Source organism: Polyodon spathula, chromosome 15, assembly GCF_017654505.1.
Source record: "Polyodon spathula isolate WHYD16114869_AA chromosome 15, ASM1765450v1, whole genome shotgun sequence".
Classification (NCBI taxonomy): domain Eukaryota; kingdom Metazoa; phylum Chordata; class Actinopteri; order Acipenseriformes; family Polyodontidae; genus Polyodon; species Polyodon spathula.
Window position 1 is genome coordinate 8,664,887 of NC_054548.1, and position 19,837 is coordinate 8,684,723.

Below are 19,837 nucleotides of genomic sequence, written 5' to 3' on the forward strand. Positions count from 1 at the left end.
ATGCAGGGGAAAGAGTTCTATGTTGAAGCTGGTTTACAAGGTAGGAGAAATATCAAAACCTCTCAGAATGACTGTAATCATCATAAAAAGCATTACAATAACATGTGATGTTATACCTATTAATGGGATACTAATGGGCTTCAGTTACTGTATTGTCCATATTTAATTATTTTATTTTGCACCTGTCCCTTGGGCACTAGGCAAAAAGGTCCATAGCTATGCACATTTGTTTCCATAAAACCCTTTCAAATGGTAACTTATATCAAGTAAAAACTCAGGACAGATTGTGAGAGGGAGTTATGCTGCTAATTTGAGTGCTTCATGTGTATGAAGATCAAAGGGTTCCCCAGATCTTAATACTTTTCAGAATCTGCTTGCCTGTGCTGCTTTTATACTTGGGGAAACCTGGCTTGTTGTGGGCTGTTTGTACAGTTTACTAATCCCATATGCTAACGGCTTTGATCAAATATTTTATTGCTGGCTTCATGTGCACACATATGCACATGTATATAATTCATGCAATACACAATTTTATGATTTTCCATCCAGTCCAGGTTGTGGAGTCCTGCTTACACTTGTGACGGGGACCTATGGCACAGGTAGATGCACCAGGATCTGTTCACAAATTCTGAAAAAACAGTCCTCCAAACTAAACATAAGGAGCCCTATTTTGAAGCGAGAGCATTACAGTTTCTCTTGCTTGTTTTATACTGCATATTCTTTTTGCTTCAAAACTGGCTCTGGATCACACTGCTTCTCTGTCTGTTAAATTTCCTATTAGACCACAATCCTTCAGACCTATCCACTATGCCACACTGCCTCCCAATAACTAAGCTCTAACCACTAGACCACACTGCCTCCGTCACTCAGTTCTAACCACTAGACCACACATCCTCCCTCCCAGTACCTCAGCTTCAACCCACAAGGACTAGACTACCCTCACCCAGTCTCTAACATCAAACCATTAAGACATAATGCTTCACTCATAGTCCCCCAGCTCTAAGTAGTCCACACAGCTCTAACTGTTAGTCCATACAGCAAGTCACATTATACAATACACCCATTACCTCACAGATGCCTGTGTTACTTACCCCACTGGGACCAGGTTGTGACTTTAAGAGGCGAGACAGCTTTAACTGGCTACTGTTTTACAGGCTCTGACCCATCAACTATACTGGGCCTCTTCCCTGAGGCACAAGTGAGCCTTGCTGCTGGACTGCAGACCTTTTACCTTTTAAGTTAACTACCACTGGGGACTGGGACCTCTACAAAAACACACAGTTTACTATTGTATCAATGCTTGGCAGTGTTTTATTTACTAAAATTGAATCTTGCTTTGACTATACTGGACTGTATTGCAGCCCTTTGTATCAGTACTTGCATCATCTTGTATTTGCACTTAACTGCTCCACATATTGCTGTATTACTACTAGTGCTCTCAATTCTATCTATATTTTCTGAATCCTGTGCTTGATTTTACTCTTAAAGGTAAGCGTATTCACGTTTTTTGTATTTGCTCTTATTTCAAATTGTTCTTATCCATTTATTGTACTTACTACTTGCTCTTAATGCAATTGACTCTTATAAGCAAAAACCTTTAATACAAGTTTAACTGCTCTTAGTCAGAGTTGTTCTTCAACATAATTATTTACTGTACTATTTATTTTGCTCTTATTTGAATTTGCTCTCATTTTCTACTGGTTTTATTGTATATTATAACTGCTCTTCTCAGTAATGTGATATTTTGTAAACAACAATAATAATAATAATAATAAATATAGATGCAAGCAGCAATGACCGGGGGCCAAACTCAACATATGAGTGGACATTTTTTGATAACTGCATAGTAACCATGACCCTATCTGCATTCTCTAAGGAGTTAGAAGCAAGTTTAGCATTTGACATTTCGCATAGGTCAGAGGTCACGGGCAAGGACATTTTTTCATAGACCATATATGGGTTCCTATATGTGTTCCATATTAACCATGACTCTATCTGCACTCTCTAAAGAGTTATAAGCCAGTTTTACATTTGACCTTTAGGATAGGTCAGAGGTCACGGGCAAAGGCATTTTTTGATAGCGCATATATGGGTTCATATGTGTGTTCTATAGTAACTATGACACTGTCTGGACTCTCAAAGGAGTTATAAGCAAGTTTTGCATTTTACAGACATTTAAAAATTCGGTTTGAAAAATCCAATATGGCTGACAAACCATGTGACCAATCAGCTTCATTCTTTTGTTGACATTAATTCCCATAGGCGCCTAGTACTCTTATGAAGTTTCATCATTCTACCACATTCTACCATAGATAAACACTGCAATATATGCAAATATGTGCAAATGGACCATAACTGAAATATGATTGGCTCGTGGCGGACATGTTTTTTTATGTAGCGGCTTGATTTGAACAAACCTGATAGACAATCTTGCCAAGGCTATGTATGCAAAGTTTCAGACAAGAAGACATTAGCATATTTTTGACAAATCCAATATGGCTGCCAAACCATTTGACCTTTGACCTTGTTTTTGCTCTGACACAACTTCCCATATGCCTCTACCACCCTACCATGTTTCGTAATTTTTCATGTAATGGTGCTATTTTTACAGACATTTGAAAATTTGGTGGAATAATACAAAATTATAATCCTAACAATAACTTTGTTACTTGGCCCCCTAATAATAATATACCACAACTGTATTTGTAAAGGGAGGAATGGCTTTTTATTTGGACATTATTTTGGAAGAGTTTTGTGTAATGAAATAATTTGCATAGATACATGTTTGTAATTAAATATGCATTGAACAGTGTTTGTAACCAACAATAACCAGTGTACTGTAAAATATGCACTTTTGTTCTTCAGATGATAGTGGAACAAACTGGCAGGAGTTGCCTAAGGCTGAATGCTGATGGCAAAGCTTCCTGTCTGTCACCCATCTGACTATCTGGGAATAATGTTTACCAGTAAATATCTACTGTAATTTGTTTGTTTTCAGTCCAGTTAAATTCCAAGTTATATATTTACTAGTACCCCAGACCCTCCCAACTAGGTGGTTTGCAAAACACTTGCAGACAAAAAAACACCCCTTTGGTTCACTAAAATAAATCTCTGTCTTAAATTATACTTGTTTTGCTCAAAAGAAAGTGCTACTGACTGTTTTTGACTTGCCTGTTCCAAAATGTTAATTTTATATTTGCATTGCTTAATATCACTCAAAGAAGGCAGCTATCTCACATGTGACACTTTAGGTAGCCTGTGTGTGCATGTCAGGGTTTAGAGTGTATCAGATTCTGTTGTATTTAAAGTTATTGTGATGTTGAGACCCTTCCTAAGTATACCATACTGTTTCGGCATCCTGATTTAATACCTAGGGGAATAACCCCATAACTGAGACCTGAAGATGCCCTCCCTGTAGAACACAGATCTTTTTTTTTGTCAGCTTTTCCTGATCTAACAGACACTTCTACATGCGAGGACACACAATTACACAGATCTGCACAGAGTCTCATGGTGCCATACTTTCAAAGCGTTTCGACATAGTTAATTCCTATTTTTTTAAAGAAGTAAAACACCTGTTCATTTTACAAAACTAGAACCATACAACTAAGTTATATATTTCAAGTTCTTTTAAGCACGCACAAGGTATTTTGCTTTTCATTTTGTAACAGTATGTGGCAAAATGGTGAGTGGATACAGATGAGTGCAGTGCAGTGCAGGTACAGAACACACATACAATTACTTTCGGGGGCAGGTGTGTTTATTGATAATAATAACAATGTCCAGAGCCCTAAGGCAAACACCTGTAAATAATAAATGCTGGAGTGATACAGCGGCATATCCAGGTTTTATAAACACCCACACTAAACACAAAACACAAACACAAGACAGTGAGTGAATTTAAGTGCTAGTGGTGATTACAGTACTCTGTGAAATGCTGGGGTGAAAAGTGATGTCCGGGTTAATGCTGACTTGTACTCCAGCTCCAGATGGTGTTACTGATAGTCTAAAAAGACAAACAACAGTCGACACTTCACAAGCACAAAACAAATTCTCAAGATTTTCAGCAATGCCTGTACTACTTTTTGGTTAACTCCAACCATTTACAAAGGAGCAGATTACTTTACTATGCCCCTATTGTACACCCTCGCTCAAGACCCCTTTGGTTAACAAGTGCATTCACTCCTCCAATCTGTGGGTGCCGTGACGTTTCTCGTTCGGGTCACTGAGTTTGGGTACCGCAGCTCAGTCCCTTTTCTAGCTGGCCGACTTCCACCTACCCACAGGAATAAAGTGTCATGCCTTTTAATCCTGGGTACTCTGCTCCCTTTATCTAGTACCCTCTCAGGTCAGGAGGGAGATCTAACACCACACGTCATTCGATCTCTGTCACACAGTAACAAGATTTTTTCTCTTTTCAAAAAAACTAGAGTAAATACTATAAAAATATTGCCGATGGAGTGTAGGCACACATGCACTTGAATGCGCTTACACACAACAACAGAGGTATATCTGGAGTCAAATACAAACCCTGCCATCTGAAATTGAGGGCTCTGTGCCATCACACTGCCATGTCATATCACAGCTCCCCTCTTCGCTACCAGCTGCCCCTCTTTTACTTGCATAGCCATGTTGTTGCTGCTCCACTCTTTCATTGGGTCCAGCGTTTGTAGATGCTCCCTTAGTCAGCCCCCTTCAGAGACAGTTATTGTTAATTCATACAGGGGCAACATGGTTTGTACAAAGAGTGCACAAGCAGTCCTGCATAGATGAAGAGCCGTGTTTGTGTTGTTCGCAAGCTTCAGAGCAAATTTCCATAGACAACAACCATGCAGCTATTACAGAACAATGTTTATTTTTATGTGTCTAAAGTTTTATATGCTAAGCAGGGATACACACATGAAGAAAAACAGAAAACAGCACTTTACAAAACAAAACTATAAATGTCTTGATCTTTTGATCAAGTATTAAGAAAATGAAGTGATGTACAGTATATGTATGAGTTTTTGTGTATTACATAATATCCCATAACCAAAATGTAATTATACTGTAGGTGTTTAGCAGCTTTCCTCTGCTTTGTCCCGGTGGAGCAGAGTGAAGGAAGTTGTAATATTCACTTAGGAACTTCTGCACTGCTTGCTTGGACTAGGACAAACTAATACTGTAAAAGTAGAGTCTGAGACAAGTTATAAAAAAAAAAAAAAAAACATTGAAAAATAACTTTAACTTTACAATAATGCCAATAGTATGAGACCAAATGAGAGGCAGGGGACTAACACATAAATTTGGGCTAGCACATATTCTTGTGTGATAAATGTGCTACATGTTCCTTATGTATTGTAGCAGAGAGAGAGGGCTTAGGAAGGGTGAAGTTTAGCCTCCTGACAAACGGAGGTGCTGTTGAGGCTATCTTTCCTCTTGTTTTCTGGCTCCATTAAAATGCCTGTACCTGGGACTGGGACGTCCTTGCCTCCTCGCTTGCCTAAAGTTTATACATTGTTTTTTAAATCCTTTGTAAATATTTGTAAATAAACGCTTTCCTATGGGGTACCATGTGTAAATAAATTGGCTTTTTTTCACAGATTTAACTTAAATCTGGCATTTTTTCCTCAGATTTATACATGTTGTGAAAATAAATACTTTTTTTTTTTTAATGTGTAAATTCAGATATAATTTATAAATCTAGTTACAAGATTTAACATTTATCTAAATATTTAACTAAATCATAAATCTCTTAACAAGACTTAAGATTTAGCTAAATATTTAACTGGCCAGCTAAATCTGGAGTTTGTTTGCAAATGAGCTCCACCCGCTTTGTGCTTTCACGCAGTTTGATTGGCTCTTGTAATGCTGAAATTTGCATGTATCCTGATTATAAATATGGGATAATTCAAACACCTGGTCCAATTTATGGCTATTAACCCCCAGGTACCAGCACTTCACCTTGAGATTTAGTGCTCAACTTCCTAAAGAAAGAAGTGTTGTTATTTTACCTAAAGCTAAACGCATGGCTAGTGTTTATTTCATTGAAAATCCTCACACCTGAGATCTGAGATACAGTCTGTGGTTGAAAGCAACATAATCCAAATCACTGAGATACCACAGACACTGTGAAAACATTGCTTGACATAAATTTGGTATCTGCGTTAGCATTAAATTATAAAAGCTTGGTAATATCTATGCTCAGCAGAAGGTTATATAAATCTAAGATTACAGAGTCTGCTGGAACTGTCTGAATTTTTTTCAGAGATCCCATACTTGTGAAAGTCTGCCTTCCTTGCTTGCCTTTCATGATTGCAATACATACTGCTAGGACTGATTAGATCTGATATTATTCATATGGAAGCATTTATGGGGCAAAGGGCTATAATCAAAAATAACTTCCCATTTAAGAGACATATATGGTTAAAAATTTTCCCTGACGCTTGAGGAAAACAAATAAAATAATTTCAAAAAAAGCACACAGAGCTGAAACATTAACACAGAACAGACTCCAGAGAAAGATTCCTTGCTCACCTCAATCTCAGAAGATTTAGAGACCCTCTGTGCTTTACTCCAGGGAAAAGGTGTCCTTGCTTAGTGTAACTCATCGTCAGTTTGTGAAAGTCTTTAGTAATACACCATGATAGAAAAGTATTGAAAGACATTGAGCATGGTAGAACCAAACCGGGTCACCTGTTTTAAAAACATGGCTGACAATAGGGAGAAAGGTAAGAAGTATGGTAAAAGCAAGCCACAGTACATACATTACTCGCTAACAAGTATTGGGACAGTCTGAAATAAGGTGCATGGCTGAAAAACTTTGTGCTACACACCCTTTATAACAAGCACCTCTTGTAGACCAGTTTTGCAAAAACCCAATGGTATGCAACATAGAATACTTCCACCATTATACTTTTACCAGTTTACCAGTGAACTCAAATATTACATAAACCTATTCAACATTTACCAGCAGTTATTTAAAATGTTTTTCCATTTGCTCAAAAAAGCTCAGCAGTACAGCATAAAGCGACAAAAAAAGAAGTAAACCTTAAAACAATGATCTCTAAAAGAACCTACAACACTGCAACTCATGCCATTGCACACGATTGTCATGAGTCAGGACAAACCAGCAGCACTCTAATTTAGAGCACAGATCTGCAGCGTGGATGGAAAGTACGAGCAGGAGGCCTGTATCCAGATTGTTCTTGACCCAGTCCAATCGGTGACAGATGGAAGTGAGGTAATAGACACTTGGAACTAACAGGACTTTTCTTGTTATTTAAAAATGTTGCAAGTGTTGCTGGGTAATTGCTTGAATTCCTTTCTGAGTCAACTGGTTCAAGCATGCTCACTACAATTAAGTTCACAGGCTATGCCATTGTTACAGCATGGTTAACAAATAGGAATGCCTCTGGTTATTAAAGGATTTGGCACATGGTAAGTCATATGTTAACAGTTCAGTCTGAAATTATATTTTGATCAGATTCTTTATAACGCAGCCAACCTACTTTGAATTGTTTTCTGAAGTGTGCTCAAAATGTTGCTCATGTAAACGTAAAATTTGAAATACAAGTTCAAATACAATATTGTATTTGCATATTGCTATTTACAGTATATTACATTCATATCTCAGTTTTGCAATCTGAGCAGTTACAGTATGTCAGGGCAGGTATCATTTACACTGCAATCCTCAACACAGGAAGTGATCATTACCCAATCAAGGAGCAATCAGTCCTGCGGTCGGCAAATGACTGCATCACATTCTACAAAGCGCTGAAGAATAAGGATGTCTTCTTTCACTTGGCTCCATATCCAAAAATGTCAAGCGCCAAGACTCAACCACAGACATTAACTCCTTTTATTCTCCACAGTCCTTAGAAAAGTGTACTGTGATCCATTAAGATAGCATATGAAAATGAAGAAAAGCATGGCAAAGCAAAGGCATGCATGTTAAAGAGCAGATAATTATGGAAAAATGTGAGAAAACTGCAAAATGACTGTGTGAATATACCATGCTAAACTCTTTGAAGGGCCTGCTAATGTTTATATGAATAGGCTGTCTTTTCCTGGGATTTATACCAGTACCCTGACTCCCTTCTCCCTTCTCCCTTCTACCTTCTCTCTCTCTCTCTCTCTCTCTCTCTCTCTCTCTCTATATATATATATATATATATATATATATATATATATATATATATGTCTCTCTTCTCCTTCTCTCTCAGTTTTCTATTCACGCAGAAAGCAAACACCTTAAGGGTTAATATTATCCCATAACTCAGCAGCAGTGTATTATCTGATAAGAACTTATAGGTGGTGCATGTCTTCAAAGGAATGAGCACTCACCTGTACTCACCTCCAATAAAAAAAAAAGGAATTATAGAACTGTAATGTATCCTTCTGTATTGTGCTCAACAGTGGAAAGAACATGACAAACATTCGGCAGTATTGTATTGGAGAGATGCTTTATGCAGCTTTAAAATTATATTCCCATATTACCACTTTATTACCATTTAAGTATACTGTATATGAAAATCAGACACATGCTTTGTGGAAAACTCTTTTCAATTACATTCAAACCTGACTTAACCTGTGTTTAAGTAACCCCTGGTTACTTCTGCCATTTGATTCCCATGATGCTTTGATGATTCATGCCAAATATTACCGCCCTGCCATGAATACTGCTGATACTACGCTTGCTAAACTGTTCTACTGTACTTACTTTTTAAAACAAATGCATTTACCTGACTTCTAAAACATGTCTTTATTTGTAGTTATTTTCCTCATTTCTTGGTTCATATTGTAGAATAACTCCTGTCGGTTACAAATGTGATAACACAGACTGATGGCACCAGTTAATCAGGGAAGAAAGACTTGTAGACAGAGGATTCACAATATCACTTTCAAGGTTTCCATAAAGACACTTGATAAATAAAAATCATATGTTGAAAAATGTGGCTAAATTGTTACTAAGTCATGTTGTTACTAAGTTTATGTGGAGTGAATTAAATACGGGTTCAATTGATATTAGTTAACCTGTATACTGAAGCTCTGGAACATGTTAATAAACAGTCAGTAGCTATGCAATAGGGATACTTAATTTATATGCAATTGCATAATTGATTGTAAACTAAAGGTCTTTTAAACACTAATAAACAATGCTTTTGAGTTTTATGGAGCACTTATGTTACCCCTTAGAACATGTATGTGAATCCACCATTACACTGCATTTCTCTTAAAACTACCAATAAATCTAAGTCTTAATCAAAATACTCAACATATTTATTGTACATGTGGACAAAAATTAAATGTTTTTTAATTTCACTATGATCCGAGTTATGATCTATGATCAATTAATTCCTTATTTATGCCACTCAAAATGAGGGTTTACTATTGTGTTTTTAGTACATGTACAACTATATGACTGAGTCTGTAAAATTATGGTTTAATACGGGCGCAGACCCCACTCAGGGTAAACACTTGTTTATAAGAAGAGCCAGGTAATATTAAAAAACAAACAAACTACAAAAAAAACAACTAAAATGGTTTTGAATAAACAATCCAGTGCTGCTTTATAAGTGTAATTAAGCTGTTTGTTTGTGGGAATTCTCCTGTGATTCACACCTCACTGCTTGTAACACTCAGTGTGTGGCAGGCAGGCAGGCAGTTAGGCATGAAGTCACATTTTTCACTGCATCTTGTGTTTCATGTTTTGGTCTCGGAGTTTCAGCATCATAATTGATGTTATGCTCTATGAATTCTGACCGCAAATAGCTAATAATGGAAAATATGTGTTTTCTAACTTGGAGAAACATTTCCTCAATTTATGCAGCCAATTACTGTGCTAAGAGAGAATGGGGATATATTTAGTAACTAAGAGAAAACAGTTACTGTTTCGCAAGTCTCCTGTTTACACTGGTTTTTCATTTTAAAATAAACATATACCAGTAGATGCATTTCATTACTCATTGGATCTCAATCTTTTGGCTCTATCTTTCCACCACAGCAGAGTACCTAATTAAAAACCACGGAGAAGCATCACCTTTTCCCACCTGAGCTCTATAGCACAGCCCTCGAAGGAAGGGTGGACAGGCAAATTTCCAGGCCATAGCCAGCCCTTGGATTATAGTCATGTGCTGAGATTAGCAGACCAAAGATGGTTTTGAGGCACGAAAGAAATCCCCCTCACATGATCTCAGGCATGGCCAGTTCTATTACGGGAGACAAGAGCAGAGCCTTTGTGTTAATTGGGAAGTCCTTTAAACAAGACAGTAAACTGACTTTAGGGGTCCTATGGTCCTATTCAGAAGAAGAGTAAGGGAATAAACCCAAATGTTCTGACTAAATGCCATTGCAAGTCGTAACTTCCCCCTTTCTTAATTGTTATTGTTCCTCTCCAAGGCCCCTCAATGGTGTGAGGGTGAGACAGGAAGAGCTCTTTCGCTGGTTTCTACTCAAATTTGTGCACTTGGGACGCAGAACAGGAGATGTGTTGACGGGCAACCAATTGAGCAGTTAGGCTCTGTGTATGTCTCAGTATTGTTCAGTGACAGGTAACACTTCACCCTGTTACAGAGTTTTCTTGGAACCAGGTATTCTGTGGTTCTGTCCTGTTTTGATATATTGCTTAATATTGGGTTGGGTGTCTTATAGTTTAGTCATATGATAGATGTAGAAGAGCTGGGCAGCAGTGTGTAAAGAAGTGGGATTGAGTAGCTCAATGTTTAGAGTGCTAGGCTGCAGTGTGGAAATTAGTGGGTTAAGGTAACTCTTTGGTTAGAGTTCTGGGCTGCAGCATTCATACTACCTTCTGAAGTTATTTTCCTCTTCATTGACTGGCTTTATTTGTGCTGTAGAATAACTGCACTGAGTTTTCTTATGCTCTGGACAATGATCGCTGAATCAGTAATCTCCTGCACAAACACAGGTCATTAAGCTGGAAGGAAGGCTGCAGCAGCTAAAAGTGAGAAGCCTGGAATTACATTGTGACTGACGCCGCTGGGAGTTACGGCTTGGCTGACACTCTCAATAAAGAGGCCAACACATGCCTGAGCCTTGTTAAATCTGAACTGGACTCCAATAATAAGCCACTAGGGTGGTGTAAGAATCCATTTGCAAATTAAATAAATTGATTACTCTGCACCCGACTTGTGAGCCGCAGCCTGGAATGAGATGCTCCCTGCGGTCAGGCAGGAGCTAAAAGATACAGAAATCTCATCAACTGGACACTTTATTTATTGGTTTAATGTTTTGGATAATTCACTAGCAATGATTACTGACATGTAGGACCCTGTATTTATTTAAAATATGGATAGCCCTCACCTTGGTTGAACCTCCCTGTTTGCTGCATCACAGCTGCAGAGTTCAACCCGAAAGCACAATATCAGTGTGTGGCAGGAATTAGGAAGAGCTCCTTCTGTAAACATATACATGATGTTCTTTTAAAGGGAAAAATAAATTTAAATAAAAAAAAAAAAAAAAAAAAAAAACAGGGGGTGTGCAATTGAAAAAAAAACATTTTCTTTGATGGATTTTTTTCATAAGAATGAAAAAGAAACTTATAGTTATGATCATATTTTTTATAAAACAAGCATTTCAGATGAGGATGTACAATGTGTCTCTTGTTTCCAAAATTGGCCTGTCCTGAAACACACAAACAAGTTCACTCTTAAAAATGTTTCAAACCAGCTGAGATCCTGAAGATGACAACTTCATCCTCGCCAAGCAAATAATTGCGTCGTAATTCAGCCCAGAGCAGCATTGTGTGTGCTTTGCGTAACATGAAGATAAAGTAGTTTGAGGAGTCAGATAGCGAAACAGCAACAGTGCTGTATTTAAGCCTGTTTACATTATTCCATCAAGATTCACTGGGAAAGAAAATGATGCAATTAAATCCAGGTTAACTGCTTCTTACTGAGAATAACACTTCCACAGGGATTGTGTTACCAGCTGCAGACAGAGCTGGACAATGCAGGCCTCTTGGAAAAGAAACTAAAAAAAACTGGGAAACAGAGCTGTGGCAAAGTGGTTTGCAGTGTGCAGGTGTAAAGGTGATTTGATTATAAAACAAAAGACAGACAACAAAGTTCACGATCCAAACAGAAATGTTTATTTATAATCCCGGTTGGCGTCCGCAAAGAATAATCCCAGGTAATACACAGCAATGGGGAAGGGAGTGGCGGGCAAGTCAGGAGGTGAGGGGATAGAGGGAGTCGAGGGACAAGGTGAGGGAGGAGAAGAGGGTGGAGATAGCAGAGTCTATAGAGAGTTGGGAGAAGGAGTCGATTGGAGGGAGGTGAGAAAGAACGGTGGAGGCAAGGACAGTGGGAGAGAGAGAGAGCGGAGGTTACGGAGGGAGGGGACAGTGGGGGTAGGTGGAGTAGGGAGAAGAGGATAGACAGAGAAAAAAATATGAAATAGTGATCAGAGAGTTCCAGAGGGGTGACAGAAAAGGCGGACGGGACAGAAAAGAGTAAGGAGGGAGAGAGGATAAGACCAATCCCACCTCCCTGTTCAGTGAGACACGGAGTATGGGACAGGACATAGAGAAAGGACAGGGCAACAGGAGAGAGTGTTATCAGGAGAGGATCCAGTGGAGGATCCCTACTGGACTAGACTGGACTGCCCCCCCCACCCCCCAGTTAAGAAACGCTGATCTAAACAACGTCAACAAAATCATTAAAATGTAAATATTTGTAGAGACAGACATAAACTAAAGACTAGCTTCCACTCGTGTATGTTTAACCCTGTCTTCATATTTTAAACATTGGCTGTATTTAGATCCATCACCATTTAGATCAACTAGTCCCCGTGAATTGTTTTTCAATTGCAAGACTAGCGTTAAATAATTGTCTTTTCAATCATTAAAGACATTTCATTCTCTTTCCTCTGTGTTACTGTGTGTTACTGTGTGTTACTTGTGTTACTGAGGGTTCTGATGTCTTTGGTAGCTTTGTGTTGAGAGCGAGCCCCCCCTTTGTAAATGAGGCCTTGGTCTCAGTGGCTAAATCTCCTGATTAAATAAACAAATAAAGAGGCTTGTAATTTACTCCTGATGCCAGTGTTTTGGCTTCAGCAGTTTATCAATGCAGAGCAGGCTTATATGACTCCACAATCTGCTTTCTAAAACTGTAGTGCATTACTGCTGCTGCTGAGCCCTCCTCTGTGTCATGTGCTCTAAACCTGGTTCTATTGACTACACACTATGCTCTTAGCATCCTCTGAAGGTGTACACTTTTATAGTTGTTTGCCTGTCAAAAAACTATAAAAGTTAAATCTGATTCATGGTAAATTATGTTTTACAAGCAGGTTATCTGCATGTTGGAATGCCTTCTGTGTGATCGTCTTCCCTTAGATACTTTTAAACCCTGCTACCTGAAGCCTAGTTTTACCGGCAGTATGTTAACGTAGTAAATCGACTCTGGTATGTGTAAACCATTTGATTTATCTTAACTAGTTTCTCCCAGTGAATAAAAATTATTTACTTATCACACTTTACACTGGAACTTGCAATACGCTGGCTGTACTAGTGGCAGATATTGAATTTAAAGTACTACCAGAGTTAGATATTTAATCTTGTTTGCTAGCTTAAGCATATACAATTTGTCTGGCTTCCTTTTATTACAAGGGCTGCAAAAGCAAGCCCAGAGAGAAAAGGCATTGCTTTAGATTGTTATCTGTTTGAAAATAATGAAGTCTAAAATGAGGACTGGTCCATAGATATTCCTTGTGCACCTCTATAGATCTCTTCCTCAGTAATGATGTCAGAACAGACAGAGGGTTTGATATATATTAAGGCTGAGACATGCAGACTGCAGATTGCTAAAGATTAGACAGGCAGAAATACAAATATGAAAATTCTTGAAGTCTATATATGAATAATCATATAGCAGCACCTGGTTACCAAGGGGATTTTTACATGTGAAAGCCAAGTGTAATAAATCCCCAGGTTATACTGAGCCCCTTTGGATCATTTTATTTTGGCTTTAACGAAACGTTAATTGTTCATTTTTATAGTTTAATTTTGAGGTTAATGTTTTTGATGTTGTAAACATTTTAAATGGCACACATAATTATGGTGAGATGGGAAGTAAATGGTAACGTGATTTACAGTGCGGGCTGTTTTGGATGACTTATAAGAACGTGTGTTTCCGATGAGATTGTGTGCATCCAAAACTTTATACTAACATTTTAAGAATTACTGTTTGTTGTGACATGAACTATATTATTACTGGGGTAAAAAAAAAATGTTTTTGATTATTCTGTTTTTTATTGCAATGGTAGTATCATTCAGTGAAGCGAAAATTATAAAGGGATACTTGAGCTGAAACCTTCAGACACAAGGGGTACAGTATTTTAACAAGGTTGAAAACCACTGGGCTGAAATATAACCTTGAATGCTGTACTTAGTGACTGATTTCAAATTCATTCACTAAGTCTCAGCTAGAAGTCTTAACAATGTCTTCGTCGAAAATATTGTCAAAGAATATTATTAGTTTAATTTTACTTCTATATCTTATGAATTTCAGTATTTTAGAGTTACAAACTAACTGCAGCATCACAAAATCCAATAAGTATCCACACTGCTACAGAATTCTCCTTTTTTAAAAATTATTTTTAATAAATAACACATTCTACTTTATTTCTTGACATTATATAAAGTAATAAATCAAGTCGTTGCAGCAATATACTTTAATACTTTGAAATGATTGTGTATTCCCTACAGGCAGTTTAAAAAATACACTAATTTATATAATATATATATATATATATATATATATATATTTAACTCATATATATATATATGATATATATATATATATATATATATATATATATATATATATATATGCAAACTACTCATATATTAAACACATGTTAAATATTAAACACATATAGGAATGACCCATGGACTGTAGGGGGTATATCTGCAGGTGCTGTATTATGTAAAACCCCTGCCCTATAGCTAGTTTATAAATGACTGCACTTTAGATCACTTATTGACTGTTCTCCTAATGTAAAACCTCTTTGACATGTCACGTTTGGTTTGCAAGAGTTTCCTGGTACAGCCAGCCAAGTCCGGGCACAGGGTACTCTCCTTACAAGTTACAATTCATACATCATGCTCACATGCCACACAAAGGAAACCAAGCTAGGAAGCAATTAAACTACACTGGAAACACTCTCAAGATATGTATGTAAGTTAGTATGCAAGAGTCTAACTGGCTTGTTTGAAAAGTGCAGCACCTTGTGCAGAAGCTTTCTATTAGCAGGAACAGATATTGAAGATGAAGGTCTTTGAAACAAATGATCTGATTCCATCTACACTATAGGTTCTGACAGAGATAAATAACCAGGAGATCCTAAATTAGACACATGTATTTATTTATTGACATACTTTCTAAAGATAAATCCAGTTTAATGTTAATCAAGTGAAACACTCAGCTCCCTTAGTATGGTGTTATCAATGTCGACACTGTGGGTGTCATCTTCACAGAATCCAGGATGTCCGATCAGACAGAGGAGTTAGTGACAGGTATGGGAGGATGAAGTGATCTCTGAGGGAGTGGCAGCATGCTGTCAAACGCAGCAGGGGCTGGTGTTTCAGTGTCAGCTCTCATGTCCTGAAAGTTTTAAAGAGCAGAGAGAGAACCATACACTCCCTTATATACTACACTGCCTCTGGGAGAAAGACTGGGGTAAGAAGTGACTGTCAGTCTAACGGAGGCAGAAAATCAGAGCTGAGAATGTAGGATCTGAGAATCTGTAATTTCCATTTTTCGTTACATTTCTGAAACAGATTTTGAATTGATTGAGTATCTCTGGCTGGAATCCAATTTTAATTATGGCACCATTATTCTTATATGAGTGTGAAGAAGCACAGAAAAACAGAAAACAGAACCCTAATAAAGATAACTGCTATTTTTTTCAGTTTTTGAACAACATAAATATGGTTTGTATTTGGGACAAACTATGCTTGGCCAAAACTTGTGCTAATACTATTTAATTTAAGATGGGTCAACTTTCAATGTCCTCTACATATCATTATACAGAATTGCATGTGGTGGGATATTGAAATGCTAGACAACATACCAGATGTTACAGATTATATCTCCCGTCGACGAGATGAGATGAGGTTAAAAGCTCTATAACCAAGAAAGATTTTTCATAGTGGTCAAGACACTCGCTTGCAGTGTGCACGGTCACCGGTTCACGCCCAGCCTTTGCCCTGTTACATTGGTGCTGTGACTAGGATCGCAAAGATTAGTTGCAGCCAAATCACAAGGAATGGAAGGAAGTGTGTAATGGACAATGTTGTGTGATGCACTGTCATAACAGATTCTGTCCTCTATAGGTGTGATGAGGTTAAACGTTCTATAACTACAAATGCAGACAAACTAGGTTAAGATGCTCCTTTGAGGGTGATTGATTGCCAGTTCTGACTCAGCCTCTGCCCTAGCAACAAGACCATCCATTATCCAGAAATGTCTTGTGTCCACACTGATCACTAAAAAGTATTAATTCAGAACAGTTGGGATTACAGTGTGTTGACTGTAGTACTGTTGTGGGCTGATTTTGGCTTCCTACCACAGCATGCCACTGAAGGCCTGCTATATTTTCAGTATCTTACTGTACCGTAGGGTTTATCATCAAGGCTGAATGGTGCTTCTTTTAAACAGGCACAGTGAGCTCTGCAATTGTGTGAAGAGGAAAGCTTTATTCGGTAAAAAATCAAATAAAACTAGAACACATTCCAGGACTGCTAGGCAATGCCAGCTCTTCCTGCACATGTTCGTGATGAAAACATCCCTGAGTGAGCCGACAGACCTCAACACACACCCCTGGCTTCAGCCCACCTGTGAAAGAGAGGCCAGTGAACCTGTGAAGAGGATCCCACAAAAACACTGATCTCAACACCATTATTGTTTTTAGAAAATATGATGAATGAGCTTGCCTTTTGAACTCTCTGCTTCCACTTTCCAAATGAAAAAGAAAAATAAAAACATGTCAAGTTAACATTTATTTGAAAAATGTACATAAAAGATAAAAAAACGAATGTGGTTGATGAGTGTTTAGGAACCCATAAGTTGAGGAATTTAAAGGAGCAGCAGGAGACTGAGAGTGACAGTGAGAGGAGAGAAGACATGTGTGGCAGTTACAGCCTAAAGCTAGAACTGTGTGGGAGAAAGAGAGGAAGAGAGAAATAAAGAGAGATGGGGTCCTCTCAAAGTAAACTCATTGAAATAGTCTTCCCTAATAAAACTTTTTTTTTCCAACAGCTATACTACTATACTAATGATTTACCATACTGTAGTTATTACTGATTGCCTGTGCTTTACTATGCTTTCACTATGATCACTTTTCTCTACTTAGGTCAGCCAGGGTGTCCTTGGCTCACCGCGCACCAGTGACCCCTGTAGTCTGGCCGAGCGCCTGCGGGCTTGCCTGCAAGCTGCCCAGAGCTGCATTGTCCTCCGATGCTGTAGCTCTGAGGTGGCTGCATGGTGAGTCTGCAGTGTGAAAAAAAGCAGTCGGCCGACGGCACACACTTCAGAGGACAGCGTGTGCTCGTCTTCACCACTCCTGAGCCAGTGCAGGGGTGGTAGCGGTGAGCTGAGCCTAAAAATAATTGGATATGCCAAATTGGGAGAAAATAATAAAATAATTGACGATTACTAAATAAAAATAAATAAATAAATAAAGATAAGGTTAATTAAGAGGAGTTACTAAGGGGCTGCTGTAGACACACAAAATCTTGCTGGTAGTCTGTGACAGAGAACGAATGACGCTTGATGTTAGAGCTCCCTCCTGATCCATGAGGGTACTAGGTATATATATGTATATGTATATATATAAACTATTGCAAAAGTGTGCTAGAAGCCATAACAGTATTACAGTATTTCATGTTAGATTTAGAAATGTCATATTTTTTATTTTTTGTCAGTTTTTCATTAAGTATATGGAAAACTACAAAGTGCTATTAATTCAATATGTTAACGTAACATTATAACATTATTCAACAGGTTTCATTCTACTTTATGAAGCAAAATGAGTTAATTCTATGGGGTGATGCAAAATTTTTGTCCATAGCTACATATATCATAATAAATCTCTCCAGCATTTATCCTGGAAAAAAATATGTAATTATGTCCCAATGTAGAAGACCAGTACCATACCAACAAACTTTATATTCAGGCTTGGCAGGTGGTGCTGAATAGGATTTCTAACTGTTTGGGTGTCTGGATTCAATTTAGGACATTTTGGCATTTTTTTGAAAATATTTACAATTAAAAGCTGATAAATCTTTGCAGTTATGACAGGCTGTCCTGGATCATTAAATATTTCTATTTTTTGCTGTCCTGTGTTTTTTTCCCCTGTACAACCTGATGTACAAAAATATGCAGTTGGGTTACCAGGGCCAAATTTACAGCCTTTATTGGCATTTATCACAGAAGTTCAGCAATAGTTTATAATGGCACCGGGAGCGTGCAGGATAAATACTACCTACAGTTCTGAGACAGACATGGAAAACAAGCTGAAAATAGCACACCGTCAAAGTCTGCACATTAATAACATTAAAAACAGGATGTGGCCACACCATCAGTGCATGGTAGAAATCCATACTGAGTAACTTCCTGAATACTCTTCTGGTCAATACAAATTCACTGTGTAATTATTGAGCGTACTGTGATATTTGTAGTACAATAAACACTCTTTTACAATTTGTAGGAGAATTGCTGCGTGCCATATGCATGCTATGGATTATAAACAAAGTGGGACTATGGTTATAGTGTTCTACATTGTTTACTTTTTTATGTACTATAAAAAAGGCTAACAAGATACTCGGATACATTGTGAAAAGTGTTGAATTTAAATCAAGGGAAGTAATGTTAAAACTGTACAATGCACTTGTAAGACCTCATCTTGAATATTGTGTGCAGTTCTGGTCACCTCGCTATAAAAAAGATATTGCTGCTCTAGAAAGAGTGCAAAGAAGAGCGACCAGAATTATTCCGGGCTTAAAAGGCATGTCATATGCAGACAGGCTAAAAGAATTGAATCTGTTCAGTCTTGAACAAAGAAGACTACGTGGCGACCTAATTCAAGCATTCAAAATTCTAAAAGGTATTGACAGTGTCGACGCAAGGGACTTTTTCAGCCTGAAAAAAGAAACAAGGACCAGGGGTCACAAATGGAGTTTAGAAAAAGGGGCATTCAGAACAGAAAATAGGAGACACTTTTTTACACAGAGAATTGTGAGGGTCTGGAATCAACTCCCCAGTAATGTTGTTGAAGCTGACACCCTGGGATCCTTCAAGAAGCTGCTTGATGAGATTTTGGGATCAATAAGCTACTAACAACCAAACGAGCAAGATGGGCCGAATGGCCTCCTCTCGTTTGTAAACTTTCTTATGTTCTTATGTTCTTACTATGATGTTTTTGCTAGGATAGTATAGAAGAGGATGTAACCCAAGGCTGCTGAGCCATGCATGTGATACACAGAGTGATTGTTATTTTCAGATCATTATGACACTTTTCAGATGCCTGTCATCTGTTGTCTTCCCCACCAGTCACCAGTGGCTTACACGATTAATTTTCCCTTCCTTTGCAACGTGACAAAGCAGCTCTTGGAGTGTGGGATGTCTAGGCTTCTTGGACACAGTATAATGCACCTTTTAAATTGATAAATCTAAAAGAACATGTAACTGCTCCAGCAAAGCAAAGCGGAATGAAGCGAGTGAAAGCAACGTAAATTGGTTTTGTAAGTATTGTAAAGGCCAGGTATGAAGCTGTCACAGATGCCTTGAACGGTGATGTCAGAACCAGGAAATGATGGAACATACTGAGATTTGGATTT